Source organism: Gorilla gorilla, chromosome 15, assembly GCF_029281585.2.
Source record: "Gorilla gorilla gorilla isolate KB3781 chromosome 15, NHGRI_mGorGor1-v2.1_pri, whole genome shotgun sequence".
Lineage (NCBI taxonomy): Eukaryota > Metazoa > Chordata > Mammalia > Primates > Hominidae > Gorilla > Gorilla gorilla.
In genome coordinates, this window is record NC_073239.2 from 109,327,786 (window position 1) to 109,355,031 (window position 27,246).

Sequence of the window (27,246 nt, forward strand, 5' to 3'; positions counted from 1 at the left end):
GACAGTGTTGAGAGTGAGGCCTTTGGGGAAGTGAGGGATTAGTGCCCTTATAAAAGAAGCCCCAAGGAAGCCCGTTTGCCTCTTCCACTGTGTGAGGTCACGTGGGAGGCACCATCTATGAGGAACTTCTTCCACTGTGTGAGGTCACATGGGAGGCGCCATCTATGAGGAATACCTCTTCCTCTGTCTGAGGTCACATGGGAGGTGCCATCTATGAGGAACACCTGTTCCACTGTGTGAGGTCCCGTGGGAGGCACCATCTATGAGGAACACCTCTTCCACTGTGTGAGGTCACATGGGAGGTGCCATCTCTGAGGAACACCTGTTCCACTGTGTGAGGTCACATGGGAGGTGCCATCTATGAGGAACACCTGTTCCACTGTGTGAGGTCACGTGGGAGGTGCCATCTATGAGGGACACCTCTTCCACTGTGTGAGATCACATAGGAGGCATCATCTATGAGGAACACACTCTCACCAGCCATCGAATCTGCTGGGGCTTCGATCTTAGACTTCCCCACCTTCAGAACCATGAACAACAAATTTCTGTTTGTAAATCACCCAGCCTAAGGTATTTGGTTAAAGCAGTGGGAACAGACCAGACATACCTCAGTGATGGAATCACGAAACGGTCAGGTTGGATTGACTTTCCTTCATTTGTAGAATCCAAGCTATCAGTGAGCAGCTCCTCTTCTGGAGGTTTCTAAGGCACAGTTGCTGCGTGGAGGTCCTGGGAGTTCCCTTCATTGTCCTTAGCGTGGTTACCAGCTGTCTCCCGCAGCATGAACGGTGCAGGGGAGCTGGCTGTGAGTGGATGGCGGCCACCTGAACGGGCCTGGTCGCACATCCAGGGAAATGGCCGTGGTTTCCAGTTCCATCCAAGAAGACACACTCTTTTTTTTTTTTTTTTGACGGAGTCTCGCTCTGTTGCCCAGGATGGAGTACGGTGGTGATCACAGCTCACTGCAGCCTCAATCTCCCAGACTCAAGTGATCCTCCCACCTTTGCCTTCTGAGTAGCTGGGACTATAGGCACATGCCATCACGTACAGCTAATTAAAAAGAATTTTTTAAGGCGGGGCATGGTGGCTCACACCTGTAATCCCAGCACTTTAGGATGCCAAGGTGGGCAGATCACCTGAGGTCAGGGCTTTGAGACCAGCCTGGCCAGCCTGGTGAAACCCCGTCTGTACTAAAAATACAAAAATTAGCCAGGTATGGTGGCAGGCACCTGTAATCCCAGCTACTTGGGAGGCTGAGGCAGGAGAATCACTTGAACTCAGGAGGTGGAGGTTGCAGTGAGCTAAGATTGCACCACTGCACTCCATCCTGTGTGACAGAGCGAGATTTGGTCTCAAAAGAAAAAAAAATTATAGAATGAGGTTTTGCTATGTTGCCCAGGCTGGTCTTGAACTCCTGGGCTCAAGTGATCCTCCCACCTCTGCCTCCCAAAATGCTGGGATTACAGGTGTGACCCACCATTCCAGATGACATACTGTTAATAGGAACAGTGTTGTGACCTCTGATTTTTCCCTCATCTTTTATTCTCACAGTTTTGTTTTTATCATTTTTTTCTCTCTCCTTATAAATTAGAATGCTTTTCTTGGTTTGGGGAAATCACATTCATTTGTAATGTTTTTAAAATGCAGAAGAAATACAAGCCAGGCATGATGGCTTATGCCTATAATCCTAGTGCTTTGGGAGGCTGAGGCAGGAGGATTACTTGAGGCCAAGAGTTGAAGACCAGCCTGGGCAACATAGCAAGACCCCATCTCTAAAAAAAATTAAAAGTTAAGAAAATTAGCTGGGTGTGGTGGTATCCACCCGTAGTCCCAGCCATGCAGGAGAGTTTGAGACTGCAGTGAGCTATGGTTATAGCCTGGACAACAGAGTGAGACCCCCAACTCAAAAATATATATGTAGACTTCTGCCAGCTGTTAAATGGCAATCCAGATGGGAAATTTCTGAAATTGTCATATTACTGTTTGTGCTATAATACTTAATCTTACATAAAATTTTGTCCAAAACAACCAAAAAGGAGCCTAGGACTGGGTTCTATTATTTCAGCAGAAACTCAGGTTATTCTCCAAATAACTTTGGAAACTACTCTGAAATGACTTTTAAAACTACGCATCATATGGGATATCAGTAGTATCATTTGTGCGTTCTCTGTCAACGTAAATTCTTAATGGTGTGTAGAGTAGGAGAGGAAGTAAATGATATTTAATCAGCCCTGGCTCTTCTGCTTCCCAGCACGTTTCCCACCTTCCTCCAACCAAAGGACACCAGTTAAGGATGCAGTGCAGTGAGACCCCGGCTGTTGGATAACTCACCAGCCAGAGTGGAATGTGACTGGACGGCGTGAGTGGCATGGGAGCAGGAAAACAAGGGGATTCAGGGAGATAGGAAAGGGTTGGAGTGGCCTCTGGACGGATAAGGGACTTGGCTCGGAATGTGACCCCAGAGAGGTTTGTAAATTGTCATCTTATTTTCTTTAGAAGTGGTAAGTCAGCCTGGGCCCATCTTTTTGCCTGACTTTTACATCCAGCCTTTCTGCCTGACCCACAGTAGGGGCTCAGGTGCCTCGGGTTAAGAGTTAATCTGGGATGCACCCACACTTGGTGTGTGGAAGCCAAGCTCCCTAGCCCCGTTGCCTGGAGCACTGCAGTGTTACAGAAAGCCTCTCTAGCAGCCATTCTCAGAGCAGTGTCTGGGGCTTAATCAGAAGCCTTAAGGAGCCTCCTTACAGGCCAGGGATGATTCAAAACAAAACAAAACAAAACACACACACACACACACACACACACACACACACACACACACACACAAAACTATCCCCCAAGCTCTTCTAGTTTTATGGGCAAATTATGTACCTAAGGCTAGCTCCAAAAACTTCATTTGCAAAAACAATCAAGAGTTCCTAAAGACTAAGCAATAAGAGCTGCTTTGCTAATACTTTTTACTTGTAAACTAAAATCAGGGAGTTTCTAGAGTGTGAGGGCCCTAATTCAGGATTCCATAAGAAGCCTGGCCTGCACTCAGTCAAGGACAACACTGCCCAGTTCCAACCGCACATGTGTCCATGCAGAGAGCTGGAATTTGCTTGACTTGGAGGAAACATGCTTTAGGGGTATACCTTCTGGTTTTTGTCATGAGATGGTTATGGTTTTTATATTTATTATTTATTTATTTATTTATTTATTTTTGAGACAGAGTCTTGCTTTGTCGCCCAGGCTGGAGTGCAGTGGCACAATCTCAGCTCATGGCAACTTCCGCCTGCTGGGTTCAAGTGATTCTCCTGCCTCAGCCTCCCGAGTAGCTGGGATTATAGACGGGTGCCACCACGCTCAGCTAATTTTTGTATTTTTAGTAGAAACAGCGTTTCACCCTGTTGGCCAGGCTGGTCTTGAACTCCTGACCTTGTGATCCACCTGCCTAGGCCTCCCAAAGTGCTGGGATTATAGGCGTGAGCCATCGCGCCTCACCAGTCATGGTTTTTAATTGCTGCTCTTCTTGCCTTTCACTTATAAGCAAATCACGAATAGTTTAGCTGCATTGCCAGTCTAGTTTGGTGTGGGTTGTTTGCATCACAGGGTAAAGCGAGCCATATTTGCATATTTAGGCTTATCATTTTGCTAGAAAATAGACTGAGGCTTGTGTATATTTTAATTTCAGTAAATCACAGTCCTGTCCTGCCCCTACTCTCTTCAATTTGCTGCGGAGTGATGCTTCTTTTCATCATGGACTCCTTTGATACCTGGGAAGTAGAAACAGATGAGATTGGGTGAGCCCAAGGTGCTTTTGTTCCTCCTTTGTGGACCACAGTGTAAAAAGATAAATTTTAAAAATATATAAAAGGTTTGGGAACCCTTGTTTCTGATCAAAGACCAGAGTGTGGGAATCAGCATGAAAGGGACTGGGGATGGAACCTACGAATGTGACTTTCTGCATCACCCACAACTTCATACCATATTTCAAAATACACCTGCTGCTGCTTTGCCGCAACAGTTTACTTCTAGAGCATCTGTAGCTCTATTATCTGGGATTGGGTAGGTTTGATGCCCAGCGTGCCCAATTTTATACTCTACTTTTCCATTTATCTACTCTCTTCTTTTCTGTATCTCTTTGGTAGTCTGCATCCTTTTTGTGTTTGTGTGGCCGTCTGTTGAGTGGCGATGTCATGTTGACAGAGCTAATTGAAGCTCCTTGTCACCTGCTCTGCACGCTGCACTCCCTCCCACAAGACTTGCTATACATATGGGATTATAGGGCACCACCTCTATACTGGACACAGTGCTACCCCGGAGATTCTGATATGGACAACACTTTGGTTCCTGCCTTCAAAGCACTGACAGCATTTTCTCTTAATCTGGCAAGCAACTTTGTAAGATAGAAAGTGTACATTTTCTTCTATTTATTTCTGGGTTTTGACTGCTTATAAAGTCTTAGTATAAAGAAGCATTGTGTAGAAGAGAAAAAGCTTCACCCCTTTGGCTGTGGTAATTCATGCAATTGGTTCTCAGTTGCTCTGACATTGGAGGGTGGTGTGAAATCTATCACGGTGGATAATCCGAAATTTGCATTTGGAATGCAGAAGTATCTGTTCTCAGGATCCCACGGAAAATTAGCCTCCTTCTGTCCCCGGCTCCTTCTGCTCCGGCTTGGCATCTGGCTGGGCAGCACTGGGAGGAGTCCCTGAGTCACCATGTGGAGCGACCATCTGTGACTAATTGAATGATCACGGCCTTGAGTTATTTGGGTTTATGTCTTTGGCTTGAAAATGAATCTGTGATGAGCCAAGTGCAGCTTTCTTAACTCCTATCCCAGTGCTCTTTCCCCTGTTACAGAAGGAGAAAGGAGCTTTTTGCATGAAAATAGTTGCCAAAGCGTCCTGGAGGAGGGGGCATCCTGTCTGGGTTCCAGGGAGATTTAAATTGGCACACAGCGGGAGGGGCAGTGGGTGCAACTGTGTAGAGGTCAGAGTGGACAGAGATGGTGTGTGGGCTGGTGATGTGGCCAGTGTGAGGGCAGCTCTGGAGGAGAGTGACAGACAAGGTTGGAATTGCTGGCCATAGCCAAGTTTTGGAAGGAACGAATAAGATTTCTGCAAGTTCTGTTTGTCATTATCTAGTGCTGCAAGTTGGGAATTAATAAAAGTAAAGTAAGAGCCCACCTGGCAGAGGGGCTTTTCCTACCTATATTATTTTTCTCACTCTAAAAATAGAAGCAAATGACATACTGATACTTAGCATTCATCGAATAAGCAGGATTTGGCTTCAAATCAGTCCTGAATTACATGGGTCAGCAGGAGCCTAGCCTGACCCCTCCCAGTGTCCTCACTGAGCACAAGCCATGCAACCAATAACGAGACTCTCCCCTATGCCAGGCCCTGCGCACATGTGACCTTCTCTGTCATAGCCCTTCATCCTCTGCCTGGCCATTGGGCAGTGAGGATCTGGGGCCGTGGCTGCCATCCCTTTAGGTCCACACACCAAAAGAGGCTTTGTTTTCATTTTTAAGATATGCCTGGTGTGTGCATGCCTAAGTTGGTTGAAACATGCCCTCATGGTTGGTAAATTGGTAGTCAGAAGCCATTTAGCAACAGGACAGTTGAGTTCTAGACTAAGGATGCCCTTATCTTCGGAGCAGTAGAGGTCACCGAGGGCTTCCGAGGGATGGCCTGGCAGAACTGCAGCAGGGTTAGAAAGGGAGGAGGCTGGCAGCAGGCTGGTGGGTGGAGCAAGCATCCACACAGAGTGTTGGAGAAGTGGGCATGGGAGAACCGTTTGAGAGGAAGAATGGGTAAAACTATTGGAGGTGGGAAAGAGAGAAGGGAAAGAGTACAGAACAGGTCAGCCTCCAACGTCTGATGTTATTGACATCTCCTTCTCTTTCCTGAAGTTTTCTGTGCCCTAAGAAAAAGCCTGTTAGCCTCAGCCCCTTGCTCCCAGGACCACACCTGGCCAGGGCTGCTGGGACAGGCTCCTTCACATCTGTCCCACCTGGCATGGCTCAGAACATACCCCTTCCTGGTGTTAGCCAAAGCGAGAAGGGGGGTTACTGTAGTTGCTTGGACACACTGGGCTGCACAGGCCAGGAAATTACCAGCATGTCCTCTCAAACACCTCCTGCCCTCAGTGGAAACCCCGGAGAGATGGCTGCACTAGATGGAGTCTCTACAGAAGGGATATTCGTCTTCCCTTTGGGGTGGCACCCTTCCTTAAATCGTCAACTCAATGCCTGCTTCTTTCCCAGGATTGGATCTTCAAGGACAAGGACCGTGTTGGTTTAAATCTGATGACACACTCTGTAACTCTCCAGTATTTGAGGATGATCAAGTATCCTACTTCAGGGGGATTCTAGCGAGATTTAGGATCTTAATTAACAATCTTAACAGCTTAATCCTGTTAAGTCTTGTTAGACAACATTTAAATGCCAGCACTCTCAAGCAGTACCTGGGGAGAGCCCTGCTAATTTATTCAGGCCTCCATTGATCTTAAAATGCATTTTCAGTAGGATATAGAGTTCTCTGGACCCTGGGTTCTCAGAAAAGAACATGTTGTTAATTTCATGCACACCGAGTTAAAAATGTCACTCTGTGGGGTCTGAATTGCTATAAACTTGCTTATGCGGCCGAGTCTCACCTTGATTTTGGCACCTACTACGTAGGGATAAAGATTTTCCATTTGGCATGATGAATGGAAACAGTTCAGATTAGCAGCTCCAAGATCAGATTTTTCTTTTTTTCCAGTAAGGGGTGAGTCAAATATATCTAGAAGAAACGAGGAAAAGCTGTTGGATTTTCACCAAACTTGGATAGGAAATAACATCATATCATTGTTACTTTCCATATGCAAGGTGTTACCTAAGGGAGAAATCCGTATTTCCTGGTGTTGACTTCTAAATTAAATGTTGTCCCAAGGTTTGATAAAAAGCTACTTTATTGCTTTCTGGTTATGGCTGTGAAATCTTGAAGTGTCTTCTATCTGCCTTCACATTGGTGATTTATTGGGGCTGAACTTCAGCTGGCTTTGCGCTATGAAGGGGCTGATCATTTACTTCTGTGGTAACCAGCGCATTGTCCCAATGAGAGTTTTTGTCAGATTGGATAATTAAGACAATTGCAGTGAAATGTATTAATTGCAAAGGTAGTTAGAGAAGAGAGTTGAATATGACCTTTGCATAGAAGGAGAACTTACCTTGTTTGAGCATTGGAGGGTGGGGTTAGGGAGGAGTCGATGGCAGGTGGGATACAGTTTTTGTTTCTTGGGGGGTTTTTTGAGACAGAGTTTTACTTTGTCATCCAGGCTGGAATGCTCATAGCTCACAGCAGCCTCGACTTTCTGGACTCAGGCAATCCTCCCACCTCAGCCTCCCAAAGTGCCGAGATTACAGGCGTGAGCAACCGTGCCTAGCCAGGGCACAGTTTTAAATAAAGTACCAGTATGTTAGAATTGGTGGTGTTCTGTTAATCATCTGTAATTACAGCACCTTGATAAACTGGAAAAAATCAGAGTTGGAGGCTGGGCGTGGTGGCTCACGCCTGTAATCCCAGCACTTTGGGAGGCTGAGGCGGGCAGATCACGAGGTCAGGAGATCGAGACCATCCAGGCCAACATGGTGAAACCCCGTCTCTACTAAAAATACAAAAACTAGCTGGGCATGGTGGCATGCGCCTGTAGTCCCAGCTACTTGGGAGGCTGAGGCAGGAGAATTGCTTCAACATGGGAGGCAGAGGTTGCAGTGAGCTGAGATCGTGCCACTGCACTCCAGCCTGGCGACAGAGCAAGACTCCGTCTCAGAAAAAAAAAAAAAAAGAGTTGGGGGAAAAATACATACACACAGCCGGAGTGCAGTGAAATGAGGGAGAGAAGGTCTATAAGGGATTGACTAAGAAGCTCTGGACACAGTCGCCTTCTTTGGGGCATGCAGGACTACGGTTCTTTTTACCCTTGACTTTGAACCCCATTTAGGCATGCCCATCCCTCTCTGGGAAAGTATTGAGTAATTATAACTGAGAATGTAATTCTCTTTCAGATGAGACCATGTCGTAATTAGCTGCAATGATAGGAAGTTAATTCATTTGGTTCCCTCTGACAGGTCTGAAACTAGCCTAAGCACGTGGGTCCCCTGTTATCTTTGCCTTTTCTTGTTTATTTCTGTAAGCATTGGTGTTTTGTGGGAGATGCATACTTTGCATATGCAAGATAGAAAGAGCTTTTGTCAACACTGTTGATGCCTGGTGTAAACAAGCATGTTTGAAGAGTTACTGACGAAAGGCAGAAGATAAATTTCAACATGTGCTTTTGCTTGAGAGGAAAAATCAGGAAATGAGAGTGAAAGCTGAAGTGAAAGAGATTCTTTTGAAAGTGTCTTCATTTCATGGAGAGGGGGGAATACACACAAGGCACCCAGTATCTGGCAGTCCTTGCTTCTCCACCAGCAAGGCAGGAGGACACAATAAAGAGAAAAGACTACAGCTCATCCCCCTGTCTCATAAGGAAGAGTCTGAAAACCCCTGCCTCTTAGAGTTGACTTAGCCAGCAACACTTGAAAATCAAGTCGATAAGAATTTTTTGCACCCCATTGTGTGCCTGCTGCTGTGCTGGTAGATAGGAGAGGGCACCAAATGGAAAAACCGTGCAGGTTGTGCACTGCACAATCCTAGAAGGTGCTGTTCAAACCATAGACATTGTTTATTTGTCTCTTTGGTATGATAATATTCCAGCAAATGGAAGCAAAATATCTTGAGGAAGACTTTTTCTATTTCTTGGCACCCTGTGGGCTAATATGGCCTAAATGTGGAGATGAACAGAGAAACAACCATAGTACAACATGATAATGGCCGGAGTGCATGTGTGTGCAAAGCACAGAAGGACTTGGAAGGAACCCTCCATGTGCCTAAGGGTCATGCAGTGGTTCACAAAGGGCCCCTCTTTGGAAGACTATTCCCCTGAGCAGAGAGAGGCAGTGTTGTGGAGTGGCAATGAGATTGTGTTTTACACCCAGACTGCCTGGGTTCAAATCGCTAATGTGCTCCTTCACATGTGACCTTGGGCGAGTTATCTAACCTCTCTGTGCCCTACATGAGTTGCTGCTGTTTCCGCAATGCCCTGAGGTGTGTCTGCCCAGCCAGGCTGTAGTTTAGGAATGTAGTGTTGGGGGCAGGGAGGCATCTCAGTCCTAATACACTCACTGCCCTCCCCTACCAAATGCTCCAGCCTTTTCTTGGTGTCCAGACCAGACAAAGACCAAATAAACCCACCAATAGCAAAATTCGTTCTTTGTTTTCCTCTGAACACCAATGTCAGTAAGAGTAAAAGAAATACGAGACAAGCATATTCAAATGTATCTAAGCCCGTTACCTGATTTCCTTGATGATGGGCTCATAAAAGTGATGGAATATATTAGTTTGCACTTTCGAGCTTGCTGATTGCAGTCCTCAGATAACATTTATCAACTTCTACTCTTGTTTCAAGTACAAGGGCAAAGCTGAACAATATTAATATTTGCTGGAAGAAGTAAGCCTCATGTCAAAAGCAGGACATAAACTTGGTTCCCGTGGCTTCTAAAAATACCTCCGTGAGGCAGGCAGGATTACTGAGTGCTAAGTGGGATTACAACTTAATTTAGGAAAGCCATCCACTTTCTAATTGTGATTGTCCTGAAATACATTGATTTATATATCAATAGCCTAAAGTTTTTCCTCTTCTTGGGTATATATTTTTGGTGACAGCCATGGAGATTGTCCCAGCTCTTTCAAGTGACCTAGAGTGGTCCACATACTATGATCAAAACTTCCAGCCAGGTAATATAGGCAGCTGCTTCAAGACCATTCTGAGAGCTTGAAAAATCAGAAAATGTTATTCCTTTGGAGATGAGTTAGAATAGCCATCCTATATTAGTCAATTTTCATGGTGCTGATAAAGACATACCCAAGACTGGGCAATTTACAAAGAAAAGAGGTTTAATTGGACTTACAGTTCCACATGGCTGGGGAAGCCTCATACTCATGGCGGAAGACAAGGAGGAGCAAGGCACTTCTTACATGGATGGCAGCAGGCAAAGACAGAGCTTGGGGAGGGAAACTCCACCTTATAAAGCCATCAGATCTTGTGAGAATTATTCACAATCATGAGGACAGTGCAGGAAAGACCCCACCAGTAATTCAATCACCTCACACTGGGTCCCTCCTACAACACCTGGGAATTCGAGATGAGATTTGGGTGGAGACACAGCCAAACCATATCACATCCCAACAGAAGCAGAGAAACCCTGAAATCTCAGTAACTTCACCCAGTAGGAGTTTATTTTTCACTCCCACAGCCATCCAGCTTGCATGTTTAGCAGAGATCCTCCCAGGTGGGGACCAGGGACCCAAGGACCCATGCTTCTTCTGTCTTGGGGCTCTGCCATCTTCAACAGGTGGCTTTCAGGTCCTGCAGAAGGGGACGGGGAGTTGAGAAGACACACCTGCTTCTGAAGCATTGAGGCAGAGGTGATGCATGGCACTTGTGATCTGGTTGACGAAGTCCTCTGGGTGAGCAGCCTCTTCTCAGCAGTAAGTGAGGAAGGGCAGCGTGAATCTTTGGGGAACAGCCTACCTTCTTGGCCATGATACAGTCATGCATCCCCGCACACAGAATTAGTTCAAGATGACAGACTTAAAGCTCTGAGAGGACTGGCCAGGCGCGGTGGCTCACGCCTGTAATCCCAGCACTTTGGGAGGCCAAGGTGGGTGGATCACGAGGTCAGAAGATCGAGACCATCCTGGCTAACATGGTGAAACCCCGTCTCTACTAAAAATACAAAAAAATTAGTTGGGCATGGTGGCGGGCGCCTGTAATCCCAGCTACTCAGGAGGCTGAGGCAGGAGAATTGCGTGAACCCAGGAGGTGGAGGTTGCAGTGAGCTGAGATTGCGCCACTGCACTCCAGCCTGGGCGACAGAACGAGACTCCATCTAAAAAAAAAAAAAGCTCTGAGAGGACTGGCTGAGGCTTGAGGTCTGTAACCCGGACCTCAGAAATCAGGGAGAATTGCCTTCCCCCCCTTCTAGATACAGTTAGGGCCAGCCTTGAACCATATTTCAAAGTAGGCATCTCTCATCTATTTATTCTTTCTTGTACATCTTTCTAATGCCCTTCCCTACAGATTCTGCTAAAACCCTCTCCTTGGGCACTGCCCCTCCCCCCCGCCCCGGCACATATGCTGTTTTCCTACATTACATATTTTACATCTCTTCTGCCCAGTCACTCACTTCAGTGCTGCTGATGCCCAGTGTTAAGAGGTAAAGCTGATGGGGCTAGTTTATACTCATATGTAATTGATTGACAGCTCTTTTTCTCTGAGAAAAATTGTATTTTTAAAGAAGATTTTTGAACAGGCTTCACTCTGGGCTTGCCAGAGCCTCAATTTACAGACTGTGTTAGAAAAGAGTAAGTCTCACTGAATTAACAGTGGCATACGTAACCTCACCTCCCTGCTGGTGAGAAGCTACAGCTCTGACTCCACATCTACCCTAAGTCTCGCTGGCATCTGTCGCTATGATCTAATGCTACCATCATCTCTGGCCGGACTATTGCATAGCCCAGCTGGTCTTGCTTTCTTTTGCTCTTCCCTCACTATAGCCTCTTCTTATGACAACCAGAGTGATCTTTCTAAAAGAGGAATCAAATCACGCAACTTTTTTTGCTTAAACTGTCCAGACCTTTTATAGAGCAAATAGAACAAAATTTCAAACTCCTCTTTGTGACCAACCATCCCCCATGCATGAAGGCCCAGCAGTCTACCTCTCCTGCCTCCCTGAGCCCACAGTCCCCATTCATCACAGTGCTCCAGCACACTGGCAGGAGATGTAGACTGCTGGGCCTCTTCTTTTTCTCCAACACAGCAGCATGTCAGCCCTGGCTGTTCCTTGTCCCTGATATCCTCCACCTACAGACTTCTGCATGGATTTCTTTTTCTGGTCATTCAGGTCCCTGTGCAAATAACACCTCCTAGTGAGGCACTTCCTAACCACCCCCATCTAAAGCATGCATCCCTTCACTCCCCTTCACTCTCCTGCCACACATATGTATCTCAATGCCAACTTTACTTTTTTCATAAGCTCTGGAAACTATCAGAATGGATCTTAAATATTTGTATGTTCTCTCCACTCCCACCCCTTACTTCATTATGTAATTTTTGTAACAGCAGGGATCACATCTCTCTTGTCCTCTCCTTTATTCCTATCATCTAGTCCTGGCACATAGTAGGTCCTCAGTAAATACCTACTAAGTGAAAATAAAAAGAAAAGAAAAGAATAAGTCTTATACATTTAAATGTAAATAAAAAAGAAATAGATTTTAAAAAGATACTATTCCTGGTGTTATAGGCGGGTACATATCTGCCTCCCTGAAAAGAGAGGCCACACAGTGTAGTGATGAAGTACTTCCTGACTGCCTGGGTACAAACCCCAACTTTGCCACTTGCTGTGCAACTTTGGGTAAGTTACCTAACCTCTCTGTGCCCTTGACTCATCTATTGAAGACCTTTCTTCACTGTCCCAGGAGTGGTGTCTGCCCAGCCAGGCAGACCAGGTTGATCAGTTAGCCCTCCAACTGGGAGTCTGTCTCCATCAGAGAAATGATGGGTAGATTTAAGAACAGGCCATAGGAGCTGTTTGTGTTGTAAAAAAGAGGTAAAACTGAACAATCAAGTAGAAACTTTTCCATTAGCTCCTGACTCTGAGTCATTAGGATAGCAAGGCAGGGGTTACCTGGTACGAGCCTCACTCCAGTAGTGGCATACAGTAGCAAAGGTTGATTATAGCATTAGAACTAGTTTGCAGGGTGTATTAGTCTATTCTCACACTGCTATAACGAACCACCTGACACTGGGTAATTTATGAAGAAAAGAGGTTTAGTTGACACACAGTTCCAGAGGCTTAACAGGAAGCATGACTGGGAGGCCTAAGGAAACTTACAATCGTGGCAGAAGGTGAAGGAGAAGGAAGCACATCTCACCATGGTAGAGCAGGAGAGAGAGAGAGAAGGGGGAGCTTCCACACAGTTTTAAACGATCAGATCTCATGAGAATTATCATGAGAACAGTAAGGGGGAAATCTGCCTCCATGACATAATCACCTCCTACCAGGCCCCTCCTCCAATTTGACATGAGATTTGGGCATGGACACAAATCCAAACCATATCATCCCACCCTTGACCCCTCCCAAATCTCATGTCTTTCTCACATTTCAAAACCAATCATGCCTTCCCAACAGTCCCCCAAAGTCTTAACTCATTTCAGTATTAACAGAAAAGTCCAAGTCCAAAGTCTCATCTGAAACAAGGTAAGTCCCTTCTGCCTGTGAGCCTGTAAAATAAAAAACAAGTTAGTTATTTCCAAGATACAGTGGGGGTACAGCCATTGGGTAAATGTTCCCATTCCAAAAGGGAGGAATTGGCCAAAACAAAGGGGCTACAGACTCCATGCATGTCCAAAACTCAGCAGGGCAGTCATTAAATCTTAAAGCTCCAAAATAATCTCCTTTGACTCTATGTCTCACATCTAGGGCACACTAATTCAAGGGGTGGGCTCCCATGGCCTTGGGCAGCTCTGTCCCTCTGGCTTTGCAGGGTACAGCCCCCATGGCAGTTTTCACGGCTGGTGTTGAATGCCTGTGGCTTTTCCAGGTGCACAGTGCACATTCTGTGAATCTGCCATTCTGGGGTCTGGAGGATGGTGACCCTCTTCTCACAGCTCCACTAGGTAGTGCTCCAGTTTGGACTCTGTATGGGGGCTCCAACCCAATGTTTCTCCTCTGCCTGGCCCTAGTAGAGGTTCTCCATGAGGGCTCTACCCCTGCAGCAGACTTCTGCCTGGACATCCAGGCATTTCCATACATCCTCTAAAATCTTAGGTGGAGGCTCCAAAATCTCAACTCTTGTCTTCTGCACACCTACAGGCCCAACACCATGTGGAAGCTGCCAAGGCTGGGGGATTGCATCCTCTGAAACAGGGGCTTGAGCTGTGCCTTGGCCCCTTTTAGCCACAGCTGGAGCTGGAGCTGCTGGGACTCTGGGTGCCGTGTGCTGAGGCTGCACAGATCAGTGGGAGCCCTGGGCCCTGCCCATGAAACCACTTTTCCCTCCTAGGCCTCCAGGCTTGTGATGGGTGGGGGGGGGGTCTCTGAAATGCCCTGGAGACATTTTCCCCATTGTCTTGGCTATTAACATTCAGCTCCTCTTTACTATGCAGATTTCTGCAGCTGGCTTAAACTTCTCCTGAGAAAATGGGTTTTTCTTTTCTACCACATGGTCAGGCTGCAAATTTTCCAAACTTTTATGCTCTGCTTCCCTTTTAAACATAAGTTCCAATTTCAGATAATCTCTTTGTGAACACATATGACTGTATGCTGTTAGGGGCAGCCAGCCCACATCTTGAACACTTTGCTCTTAGGATTTTCTTTTGCTAGATACCCTAAATCATCTATCTCAAGTTCAAAATTCCACAGATCCCTAGAGTAAGGGCAAAATGCTGCCAGTCTCTTTACTAAAGCATAGCAAGAGTAAATTTTACTCCAGTTCCCAGTAAGTTCCTCATCTCCAACTGAGACCACCTCAGCCTGAACTTCACTGTGCATGTCACTGTCAGCATTTTGGTCAAAACCATTCAACAAGTCTCTTGGAAGTTCCAAACTTTCCCACATCTTCTTGTCTTTTTCTAAGCCCTCCAAACTGTTCCAACGTCTGCCCATTACCCAATTCCAAACTTGCTTCCACATTTTCAGGTTATCTTTATAGCAGTACCCCACTCTTGGTGCCAATTTTCTGTATTAGTCCATCCTTATACAGCTATAAAGAACCACCTGAGACTGGGTAATTTATGAAGAAAAGAGGTTTAATTGACTCACAGTTCTGTGGCTTAACAGGAAGCATGACTAGGGGGCCTGAAGAAACTTACAATCATGGCAGAAGGCGAAGGGGAAGCAAGTACCTCTTACCATGGTGGAGCAGGAGAGGGAGAGAGAGAGAGAGAGAGAGAGAGAGAGAAGGGGGAGGTTCCACAGACTTTCAAATGATCAGATTTCGTGAGAACTCACTCACTATCATGAGAACAGCAAGGGGGAAATCTGCCCCTGTGATCCAGTCACCTCCCACCAAGCCCCTTCCTCCAATTCGGCATGAGATTTGGGCAGGGATACAAACCCAAACCATATCACAGAGTGATCAGATACACACAGAGTGATTGTGTGTGTGTGTGTGTGTGTGTGTGTGTGTATTTATTTTTTGGCCAGGTGTGTTTCCAGTGTGGATTCAGATAGAAATTATTTCCAATAACCCAAAGTGTTGAATTGTCATGGGATGTTCATATGGTTATATGTATGCTTGTTGCTACAGCAGTGTGTGTGTGTGTGTGTGTGTGTGTGTGTGTGTGTTTCACATCCACAAGGGGGAATAAGTCAGGATAGAAGGGAAAAAAGGGGGTGACTAAATTGACCTGGAATTTGAATCTGTTATTGTGTTTGTTGTGGCTAAATTGAGTCTTCTGGGCCTATCTGTTTAAGGAAATGGCTTACTTCATTATTTACTTGACCATCCCAGAATAGCAAGCAATAAGTGCCTGTGTGTTGGCAACTGCAGCTAAAGCTCTCCTATCTCTGCAAGCATGTGAGTTTATTTTACCTTGGAAGCCTTCATAGGTGGGCTGATTGTTTTAATGATGGCTGTGAGGAGTGAGCCAAGGTAGAAAACCTCCCGTGGATTGGAGCCAGGTCTGTGTGGCTTGGGGATGAGTTCTGGCTGTCCTTTTTACAGGCTGAATAGCCTCAGGCAAGTCACTTAGCTTTTTGCAGCCTCAGTTTTCTCATTTGCAAAATAGACATAATGAGATCTACCCTCTAGGTAGTAATTAGGATTAAATAAGATAATGATTTACAAATGTGGATTTTTTTTTTATTTCTCTACTGGAGTTCACCAGTATTTGTTTTACTTTCTCCATTGTTCTGAAGCAGATTAATCTATACTTGTTCCCCCAACAGGAAGTTTCCCTGGTGGAAAGTTGAAGTAGGGCAGATTTATTTATGAATATCCTTTCCTCAGTGGTCATGGGGAACTTTCATTTCAGTATCTGTGAATTACAAGTTATGATTGTCCAGACTACATAGAACATCCTAGAAGCTGGAGTTTTCTGAAAGAGAAAAGGTGTGGGAAAGGAAATCTGGCCTGAGGACTGCCTGGCTGAGTCTGCAGGATGAAGGGAGGGAGCCATAAATGTTGAGCTGGGCTTTGGCTGGGGTTTCTATAGACAGAGGTGGGACTGGGTCAGGACGGCCTGTGGAAAATAGCTCCTCAGCCAACGTGGAGTCAAGTTCAGTCTCCTCAAACCTTTCCAAGCTCAGTCATTCCAGTTGCTCTGGGTCTCTGAGGCCAGGAAGGGGTCCAGGAAGTTGATGTCACAACTCCAGAGAGGAAGAGATATTGAGCAACTGGATGGAGAATGGACCTAGGGAAGGGGGTGTGGAGGGGAGTGTCAGGGCCAAGTCCCAATGACCATGCTTCCTGCAAAGCTGAGCAAAGCTGGAGGCTGTTTGAGTCTCTGAAGCATAGTGATGGTGGAGCTGCCTGGGAGCGAGGGATGGAAAAGGCAGCGCATTCAGTGTTATTTCCATCTGGAGCTATGCAGCTGCTGATGATGTTCTGTCTTTTGTGTTCAAGAGTTCCTTTGTTCTTAGAGCTTTTTATTGAAGGATAACATACCTACGGGAAAGAACACAGTGCATTTTCACAAAGTGGACATGCCCATGTCACCAGCATCCAGGTCAAGAAACAAAATATTACCAGACTGGGAATATCCCCAGTCTTCCCTAACATGCTCCCCAGGATAGGGCAACCACTCTCCTGACTGGTGACAACACAGACTAGTTTTGGGATTGTTTGTTTTTTTTAAGAGATGAGGTCTCATATGCACACAAGTCTTTATTGCAGCGCTATTCACAATAGCAAAGACATGGAATCAACCTAAATGCCCATCAGTGACAGTCTGGATAAAGAAAATGTGGAACACATACACCATGGAATACTATGCAGCCATGTCTATGAAAAAATAAAGAGATCATGTCTTTTGTGGGAACATGGATGGAGCTGAAGGCCATTATCCTTAATAAACTAACGCAGGAACAGAAAACCAAATACCATGTTTTCACTTATAAGTGAGAGCTAAATGATGAGAACTCATGAACACAAAGAAAGGAACAGACACTGGGGTCTACTTGAGGGGGGAAGGTGGGAGAAGCAGAAAAGGTAACTATTGGGTACTAGGCTTAATAGTTGGGTGATGAAATAGTCTGTACAACAAATCCCTGTGACGCAAGTTTACCTGTGTAACAAAGCTTCACACATACCCCCAAACCTAAAATAAATGTTTAAAAAAAGAGAGATGAGGTCTCACTCTGTCACCCAGGCTGGAGTGCCGTGGTACAATCATAGCTCACTGCAGCTTCAAACTCCTGGGCTCAAGTGATCCTCCTGCCTCAGCCTCCTGAGTAACTGGGACTACGGGTGTGCCACCATGCCTGACTAATTTTTAAATTTTTTGTAGAGATGGAGTCTTATTATGTTGCCCAGTTTGGTCTCAATTTTCTGGCTTCAGGCGATCCTCTCACCTTGGCCTCCCAAAGCACTGGGTTTACAGGCATGAACCACCATACTTTGCCAGAGCCTAGTTTTATAAGGTACCTTTTAAAAGCAAAAATTACCATGGATGCCCATGAGAGAGTGTCATAGTTTTGGTATCATTGATCACATGGAATAGCAAACCTGTACTGAGCCCTCACTGTGTGCCAGGCCCTCTCCCACGCCCTTTACATAATCCGCTCACCTCATCTTCTGAACAATTCTAAGAGGTAGATACTAACACAATGCCTGTTTTACAAAGAGAAAACAGACATGGCACAGTGAAAAGCCTTGCCCAAGGCCAGACCACTAGTAAGTGTAGAGCAAGAATTTGAACCCAGGCAGGGAAGGTCTGCCTTGCCTCTGCGGTCTCTGGATGAAGGTGTGGAGTGCCTCTCATCTGGATGTGGTGAATTGCACATAGATAAAGCAGAATAACCAAGCGTTATTGCAAGTTTGGTATTGGATTGATAACATAGAAATTCATCCAAAGACAAGTTTCTACACCTGCCTGATGCATATACCCGTGGGAAGTGTGTTCATGTCATGTTCTTTCCATTAGCATGGATTTGAGCACCTCTTGGACACACTCTGAGCTCTCCCCTCAGACTGACACTCACGCCTCTGGCCCAGCCCTCTCAGTTACAAATGAGGAAATCAGGTCCCAGAGAGGGAGTACAGGCATTTGGTGAGGATGGCGGCTGGGACTCAGATCCCCCGTGTTGACTTCCCATGCAGTGCTCCCTTCACTCTGCCAGCAAGCCGCCCATTAATCAGCATCTCTGTGCTCATAGTGCATGGAAACTCACCATTGAGTTGAATATCCTGGAGCCTCTGTTGAGTACACTGGCCTGGAATCCCAAGCTGTCTATCTGCTTCCCCAGATCCTCCCACCCACCCCATGATCAGGGTTGGGAAGCCCAGCCAGAGCTCCAGTGCTCATTTTCTCTCTCTCCCAGTGAGTTACTGCTAATAGCAAACATTTTTTCCATGCCCAGTGTGAGAACTGCCCCTTTCCTAACCATCTCTGAGACCAGGTAATTCCCTTCTTTCATTTAGGTTCTTACTGAAACGCATCTATAGTTGGTGGCCCCAAGAGCCCACTGTCTCTCGGCCAGAGCTGTCTTGTTTGTTTGTATGAGACAGAACCAAGTCCCTGTAGTTCATGGTTTCCCTGACCCCTTGGCCGGTGGAGGAAGAGGAGAAGAAATCCATATTGTCTCCTGAAGTTTCTTTTTAGAGTTTCCTGTAGCTCAGTGTGTGAGGCTCCCTAGGATTATGTGCCTTCCTTCCCACACCAGCAATGATTGAGCACGTACTCTATATAAGGGGCACTGTCTAGAGATAAATAAGGCAGATGCAAATGCTTTGGACAAGACTGTCAAATAATCTTCTAAGATAGGAACTGGGTCACACATGATTCCAAGGTTAAGACCTCTGCCCTCTGGGGCATGTTCTAACAGTGGCTGAGTGTGTTTGGACTTCTGGTTGCAAGTGACCAAAAAAAAAAAAAAAAAAAAAAACCCTGGACTGAGCAAAAGATGAGAGGTGATCAGCTCCTGAACTGAGAAGTCCGGGGCCAGCTGTGGGCATGGCGGGATCAGGATCGGCTCATCTCTCTTCCATGCTGGCTTCCTCCCCAGCCAGTCTCCCTCTACGAAGGGGCCTTGAGATGTACAAGCCTGCACTTTACCACTTTGGGGTTTGGCAGAAAGAAAGCCTCACCTGTTCAAAAAGGTCTAGCAAAATTCCTGGGATTGACTCACATTGGACCATTTGTCTGTGGCTGAACCTGGGGCCAGGCACCCAGGCTCTTACCCGAAACGCATCTATAGTTGGTGGCCCCAAGAGCCTGCTATCTCTCAGCTGGAGCTGTCTTGGTTGTTTGTGTGGGACCAGCCCCACTCAAATCATATGGATGAGAACAGGGGAAGGGCAGTTCCCCCCAGGAGAACCAGGGTTTTAGGGTGCCAGACAGGCAAAAACAGTAGGTATTGATGTTAACCCTGTCAACGCCCCGCACTCTGAGTAGCCGACTGGTGTGATCTGGCTCTGATCTGCATTTGGTGGGACGCTTCTGTCCTCTTGGGCACAGGGTGTGTGGCCACAGCCCACAGCCCTCCTGTCCCCTCTAATGTCCTGTCCCCATCTCAGTTCATGGTGTCACCATGCCCTCATCCCCCTCGCTGGAGACCACAGGTTTCTCCCTCCACACCACGCCCATCCTCCATCCTGCGGGTCAGGGGGCCGCAGCATCTCTACATCGTCCCCTCCTCTCTATTTCCATGTTAGTTCAACAGCTTCTACCTGAGGCTTCTGTCCTGCTCCTTCCCACCGCCTCACCACCCTGCCTGATGTTTCTAAAGTAAGGGCCAACCAACTACAGCCTGCGGGCCAAATTCAGCTCCCCACCTGTTTGGAATACGTCCTGCAAGCCAAAAATGGTTTCTGCGTTTTTCAATGATTGGACAAAGTTAAAAAGGAATACTATTTTATGACACATGCGAATGACAGGGAATTCAGATTTTAGTGAACATAAATAAAGTTTTATTGGAACACAGCCATGCCGATTTGTTTATGTCTCATCTGTGGCTGCTTTCATGCCACAGCGGCAGCGTTGAATAGTTGCGGCAGAGACCATATGGCCCGCAAAGCCTGAAATATTTACTGTCTGCCTGATTCTTTCCAGGAAGACGTTTGCCAACTGTTGGTTTAAGATACTCTCATCCTGTCGTTCCTTTGCTCAGCGATCTGCTGCTGCTCTCCAATAAGGAGAGTCCTTATCCTGAAACTTGGTGTCCTCTGATCCTTCCAATCCCATGTTCCAGTCTTCCCATTGCGGCCTTCCCACCTCCCAGAACACCTGCCCAGAATTCTCAGTCTCCTGGGCTCCCTCCTGCCCCCCTGCCTTAGCATCCAGTTCACTCCTTTGCCTAGAAAGTGTCTCTCTTTCCACCTGGATGTCTCCCAGGAAATCCTGAGCCCAACTCTCCCATCTCCCAGCTCTTCCCTGAGTCATCTTTGCTGAGTTAGAAATTAATTGTTCCCTCTTCTGCATTCCACTAAAGCTCCATTTAAACCTCTCCCCACGGCATGTGTCTTGTTACAGTCACCATTAGCTGCACATCTGTTTCCCCCTCCTCCGTAGGTTGCAAACGTTGCCTGATTTATCCATATTCCCTTGCAGCCCTCAGCACAAATCCTCCCAGTAGATGCCACACGCTCAGTGCTTGTTGGAAAGATTGAAAGTCAAAATCTGGGCTGGGAGCAGCTTCCTTCCGTTCCAGGGACAGACCTGCTGGTTGTATAGGAACACAGCACTGCAGAACCACAGCTGGTGGAAGACAAATATTAAACTAAGGCAGAACGAACAGGGATTTGCTGTCATCCTGTAGTTTGTGGGTAGAGATAGGCAAAAGATGTGTCATTGTTGGAAGTGGTGTATTTGAATCGACTGAATGAGACTTTAAGGAGAGGTAGGGACAGAGGAGAAGGGGTGAGAATCAGATAATTTTCTTGCATGCTCCCAGCCACCCAGTTTTGATAGAGAGTTCTTTGAGAGAGGAGAACTTGTGCTTTGACAGCATATGGACCAGTAGATAAATGGTGTGTGAAGGGAGAGTGTGAATGGCTTCATTACAAGCAGGCAGGCGTCAGTGTTCAGTGGGCAAAGACAGCAGCCATCATTTTAACCATAGACTACAGTTTATTACCTGGACACTATTGGCACTGGGGGCTGGATAATTCTTTGTTGTAGGGGGCTGTCCTGTGCTTTGAAGGATGTTTAGCTACATCTTTGGCTCTACCCACTAAATGCCAGTAGCACCCCTCCCCTGGTTGTGACAACCAAAAATGTCACCAGTGTCATAGGCAGGGGCAGGGGGTGAGGGGGACAATCACCCCTGGCTGAGCACTGCTTCCCCACATGAGGGCTTCTCACACTACCTGTGGTGAAAGACTTGTTAACTTTATTTGACTGATATGCTTGTCAAATACTAGAAAAAGAAATCCCTAGAAAAAACTTGCATGGTGGCTCACTCCTGTAATCCCAGTATATTGGGAGGCCAAAGTGGGAGGATCCGTTAAGTCCCGGAGTACGAGACCAGCCTGGGTGACACAGTGAGACCCCAGCTCTACAGAAACAAACAAACAAAATTAGCTGGGCATGAAGATGCATGCCTGTAGTCCCAGCTTCTTGGGAGGCTGAGGTGGGAGGATTGCTTGATCCCGGGAGGTTGAGGCTGCAGTGAGCTGTGATCGCACCACCACACTTCAGCTTGGGTGACAGAGCAAGAATCTGTCTCAAAAACAGAAAAAGGAAAACAATCACGTGGTTGCCACAATCTCAAATTGCTTCACAAGTGTTTGGATGCCCATTCTCACTCTCTGTTCCTGTTCTGTCATGAGTGGGTGACAGAGAGTTCACAGGCCACACTTTATCACAGCCCTAGACCCAGAATCATGTTAGAGAACATTCTCTGTGTGGGTGGAGGTCACCATGTGCTCTGGAATTGTGTCACTGTGAGGCCCTTGCCACGATGCGTGGTGCATTGTCTTGGTCCAGTGGCCTTTCCTTTGGGTGTGCACCTGCAGGTGGGGGGATGGTGTTGGACTCATGGTTGAAAGGCGACGGTTCACCTCGTACTGGCAGGTGTTTGATGGCCACTCTTTGATGCACCTCTATGGAGGCCTGGCCTTGTTGAGAATTCTCCTGTGGAAGGGCTGGACTTGTTCTTTTCCATTGATCTTCTCATGAGTTGTGTCACTCCCTGATCATTTTCCAAAGCTGGGTGCCTTGAAACTGGAGGTCAGGCCTCCTGCCAGTGCATTCCTCGGCCAGGCTCTCCTAGGAAACAGGGTGGATGATGTTCCGAGGCTTCTCCATGGTGAGTGGTCAGCGTGGGAAATTTGACCTCTTGCCTTTGGTCCTGGGGCCTTGTCTTTCGTCATGAGCCGGAATAGACTCACAAGTGGTGGGAAATGCACCGGGAAGAATGCATGGATTTTATTTTTTATGTTTTTATTTTTATTTATTTATTATTTATTTATTTTCGAGACGGAGTTTCACTCTTGTCACCCAGGCTGGAGTGCAATGGCATGATCTCAGCTCACTGCAACCTCTGCCTCCTGTGTTCAAATGATTCTCCTGCCTCAGCCTCCAGAGTAGCTGGGAATATAAGCGCCCACAACCACATCCAGCTAATTTTTGTATTTTTAGTAGAGATGGGGTTTCACCATATTGGCCAGGCTGGTCTCTAACTCCTAACCTCAGGTGATCCACTCACCTTGGCCTCCCAAAGTGCTGGGATTACAGGTGTGAACCACTGCGCCCGGCCTCTATGTTTTTATTTCTTTTAATTTTTTTTAATTTCCATAGGGTTTTGGGGAACAGGTGGTATTTGGTTATGCAAGTAAGTTCTTTAGTGGTGATTTGTGAGGTTTGGGTGCACCCATCACCCAAGCAGTATACACTGAACCCGATTTGTAACCTTTTATCCCTCACTCCTTTCCCACTTTTTCCCCGAGTCCCCAAAGTCATCCTTATGCCTTTGCATCCTCATAGTTTAACTCCCACTTGTAAGTGAAAACATACGATGTTTGGTTTTCCAATGCATGGGTTTTAAATTCTAAGCTGTAAACTCTGTGGAGATGTAGAGACATCCCCACCACCCATTCCAGGAAAGGAAAGTGTGTGTATTTGTGTGTGTGTCGGCCAGTGACTTTTGTGGCGTCAGCGTTTCTAGCCTTCAGCTTAGATGTGAGGCCTAACATGCCGGGCGAAGAATCCGCTATAGGTAAGCAGAGTGAGGGAGAGACTGGTGGGAAGCAGAGATGCGTTTCTCTGTGTTGGTGATCAGGGTCTTTCCTGCCACTCTGTGTGTGCTCTACCCCAAGGGGACTCCATGCAAAGGAAATTGAGCTGGTGGCACCAAAGGAAATGGTGATCAGGTGGCTTTGGGTCACTTTATGCTGTCCTCTTCCTGAGGAAGAAACTGAGGCCAGCACTGCCAAAATAACAATAGCAGAACTGAACTTGCCAGACTTTTAATCCAGTGCACATTGTCAGATTCTTTACTGTCTCATTCATTTTGTTGGTGTTTTTGGAGAGAGGTGATGGGTCCAAAGAGATGCCTAAGGAAGGAAAAGGCCACAGGCTGGAGGTTCAGTGAACTCATCTGGCTCAGCTGCTATTTTGTTCTGTGATCCTGATGAAGCTCTGGTTTGTAACAGGCTAAGAACCTCCTCAAACCTCACGGTGCTTTTGTGGAAACTAAGGAACGATGTAATTTTCCACAAGCTCACAAAGGAAAGCCAAGAATAAAATCCAGACCCTGGTGACTCTTTAGTGGAAATGTTTCTGACAGAGCCAAGGATAAGAATAAGCACCAAGCCTAGAAGGAATGAGGCAGACTTTTCTTGTTCTGAGATTTGAGGAAAAAGAGGTCATATGTCCAAGTTACAACTGTCAGTCATTCTACACATATTAAGCACTTATATGTAAGACAGACCTGGAAATACATTAAGCGTGTCAGTTTCTTCTTTTCTACCTATAGTCTTTCTTCATCCTATTGCTTGAACTGTAGTGCTTGGATGGGCTTGTTAGAATTGTAAATATTTACAAGGACCATGTACAGTCATGCACCATATAACAACATTCATTTCAACAACAAACTGCATATTCTACATGGCCCCATAAGATTATACAGATAGGGAGCTGAAGAGTCCCTATCACCTAGTGACGTCTTGCTAGTCCTGACCCTCTGTAGGTCTAGGCTAATGTGTGTGCTCATGTCTTTATTTTTGATTTAAAAGTTTAAAAAGTTAAAAACATTAAAAAAAGAAAAATAGCTTATAGAATAAGAACATAAAATATTTTTGCAGGGCTGTAGAATGGTCTTGTGTTTTAAACTAAGTGCTATTAAAAGAGTCAAAAAGCTTAAAAATTTAAAAGTTTATAAAGAAAAAAGTTATAGTAAGCGAAGGTTATTATTGATGAAGCATATTTTTAAAATTAGTGTAGCCTAAGTGTCCAGTATTGATAGACTTTTGTCTACAGTAGTGAACAGTAACATCCTGGGCCTTCCCATTCACTAACCACGCACTCACTCACTCACCCAGAGCAACATCCAGTCCTGCAAGCTCCATTTGTGGTAAGTGCCCTAAACAAGTGTACCATTTTTTATCTTTTAAACCATATTTTTTCTGTAGCTTTTCTGTGTTTAGATACACAAATGCTTACCACTGTGTTTCAACTGCCTGCGGTATTCAGTACAGTTAAATGCTGCACAGGTGTGTGGCTTTGGAGCAGCAGGCTTTATGGGATAGCTTAGGTGCGTCGTAGGCTAGACCATCTAGGATTGTGTGAGTGTACTCTAGGATGCTCGTGCAGCAGTCAAACTGCCTAACACCACATTTCTCAGAATGTATACCCATCATTAAGTAACACAGGACTACAGTTGCTCAACCAGCACCCACTGAGGAACTGTCTGCTGTGTGCAAGCTACTTTACAGAAGGAGAAGCTATTCCTTCCTTTCCAGGGAGATCACCCTGTGTCCTCCCAAATATAATGAATGGACTCAGGCCCTATCACTAAATCCTGGCCTGAGACTTCTTGCCTTGAGGCTACTCAGGGAATCGCAGGGATTTGGTCTAGGAAGAGAGGAAGGATTATGCCAAGGAGAAAGACTGCTCAACAGACAGGGAAGCCTGGGAGCAGGGGTGGGAGACAGGGCAGGAGCCAAGAGTGCTGAGGGGGTCCCTGGCTCACGGCTGTGAGGCTCCTCCTTGAACTCTACGTGCTCGTCCTGCTGCCAGGCTGGCCTCCTGGTTCTGCCCATCTGGGGGCAGCTGTGGCTCCTCACTCTTCCCATCCCAACCCCAATTCACCATAGTCCAGTGCACTGGTCAGGGTTCTCCAGAGAAGCAAAACCCATGGAGGTGCACACATACACAAACATGCCCTATATCTATCCTATATGCGTGTGTGTTGTGTGTGTTCATAAAGAGATTTATTTTAAAGAATTAATTCATATGATTATAGGGGCTTGCAAGTCCAAAATCTGTACACCAGGCCAGCAGATTCAAAACTCCCAGGCAAGAGCTAATGCTCTTGAGGACAAATTTCTTCTTCCCCAGGAAACCTCAGTTGTTGTTGTTTTTTTGTTTTTGTTTTTGATTTGTTTTGTTTTTTGTTTTGTTTTGAGACAGAGTCTCACTCTGTCCCCCAGGCTGGAGTGCAGTGGCGTGATCTCGGCTCACTGCAACCTCCACCTCCTGGGTTCAAGTGATTCTCATGCATCAACCTCCTGAGTAGCTGGGATTATAGGCACCTGCCACCACACCTGGCTAATTTTTGTATTTTTAGTAGAGGCAGGGTTTCGCCATGTTGGCCAGACTGGTCTCACACTCCTGACCTCAGGTGATCCACTCACCTTGGCCTCCCAAAGTGCTGGGATTACAGGCGTGAGCCACCGCACCTGGCCAATTTTTGTGTTCTTTAGGCCTTCAACTGATTGGGGTGGAGTTGAATTCACACCCACATTATTAAGGGTAATCTTCACTTAAAGTCCATTGATTGTAGATGTTAACCACATCTATAAAATACCTTCACAGCAACCCCTAGATTTATGTTTGATTAAATAACTGAGTATGACTACTACTGCCCAGCCAAGTTGGCACATAGAACTCACCATCACACGTGGCTGGCAACCCGACCTGACCTCAGAACTAGAGCGTGCCAGAGGTGAAGGGAGGCGTCATTCCAGCCTTCCTCCAGGTCCCTTCCCAGTTAGTGGCAAGCACCAACCACTCACTCTGGCAAATCATCCACCCTCCTTTGGGTTTGGGTGGAGGTGCTTCTGAATCCAGGCACCATGCTGTAGCAGCTACCTTCCCGCGGATGTTCTCTCGTTGAACTTGAGGCTGTCTAGAACGAGGAAATACCTGGTGTCCATGCTGGCAATGATGGAAGTCTCTCCTGGCATGTTGCTGTGGGCTACTTTGACATCTCCTGGCTAATTGGTGTTCATTTTTATTCCAGGTCCTTGTACTCCTAATGAGGAGAGTGAACATGAAATTTATCATCCAAACTGTGACACTTTTGAGAGAAGGGGATACTATTCATTATACTGGACAGCAGATGTGAATCAGGACTGTCCTAGAGAAACCAGAGGATATAAAAGATCCAATAATGACAACTGCTATGTTATTCATAAGAGTTCATTCATACAGGAGTTGTTTTCATCCTTGTGTTTCATGAATAAAGGGTCAATCAAGTCAACAAATATGAGGGCTGAGTTGTTTTTCCCCAAAAGATATGGTGAAGTCCTAACCTGGTATTTGTAAATGTGACCTTCATTGGAAATAGGGTCTCTGCGGATGTACTTGGTCAAGAAGAGGTTATGCTGGATGAAGGTGGGCCCTAAATTCAGTCACTGGTGTCCTTATAAAAAGTCCATGTGAAGACACAGGGACAAAGAGGGGAAGGCCAGATAAAGACAGGGGCAGACATTGGGGTGATCTGGGCCCACAAGCCAAGGAATGCCAGGGACTGCCAGCTGTCACAGATGCCGGGAGAAAGACGTGGTGCTG

At 46.3% G+C, this 27,246-nt stretch overlaps 1 protein-coding gene and 1 long non-coding RNA gene across 3 annotated transcripts in view; both read left to right on the forward strand.

Annotated features, from left to right (window-relative positions):
* SLC24A4 (solute carrier family 24 member 4) overlaps nucleotides 1–27,246 on the forward strand; it is a 177,941-nt gene that overhangs the window by 69,793 nt on the left and 80,902 nt on the right. The gene's annotated exons all lie outside the window — the stretch shown is intronic.
* LOC129526603 (uncharacterized) lies at nucleotides 467–26,939 on the forward strand. Its single transcript, XR_010130818.1, has 2 exons — nucleotides 467–635; nucleotides 26,696–26,939. It is a non-coding gene; the product is annotated as an uncharacterized lncRNA (long non-coding RNA).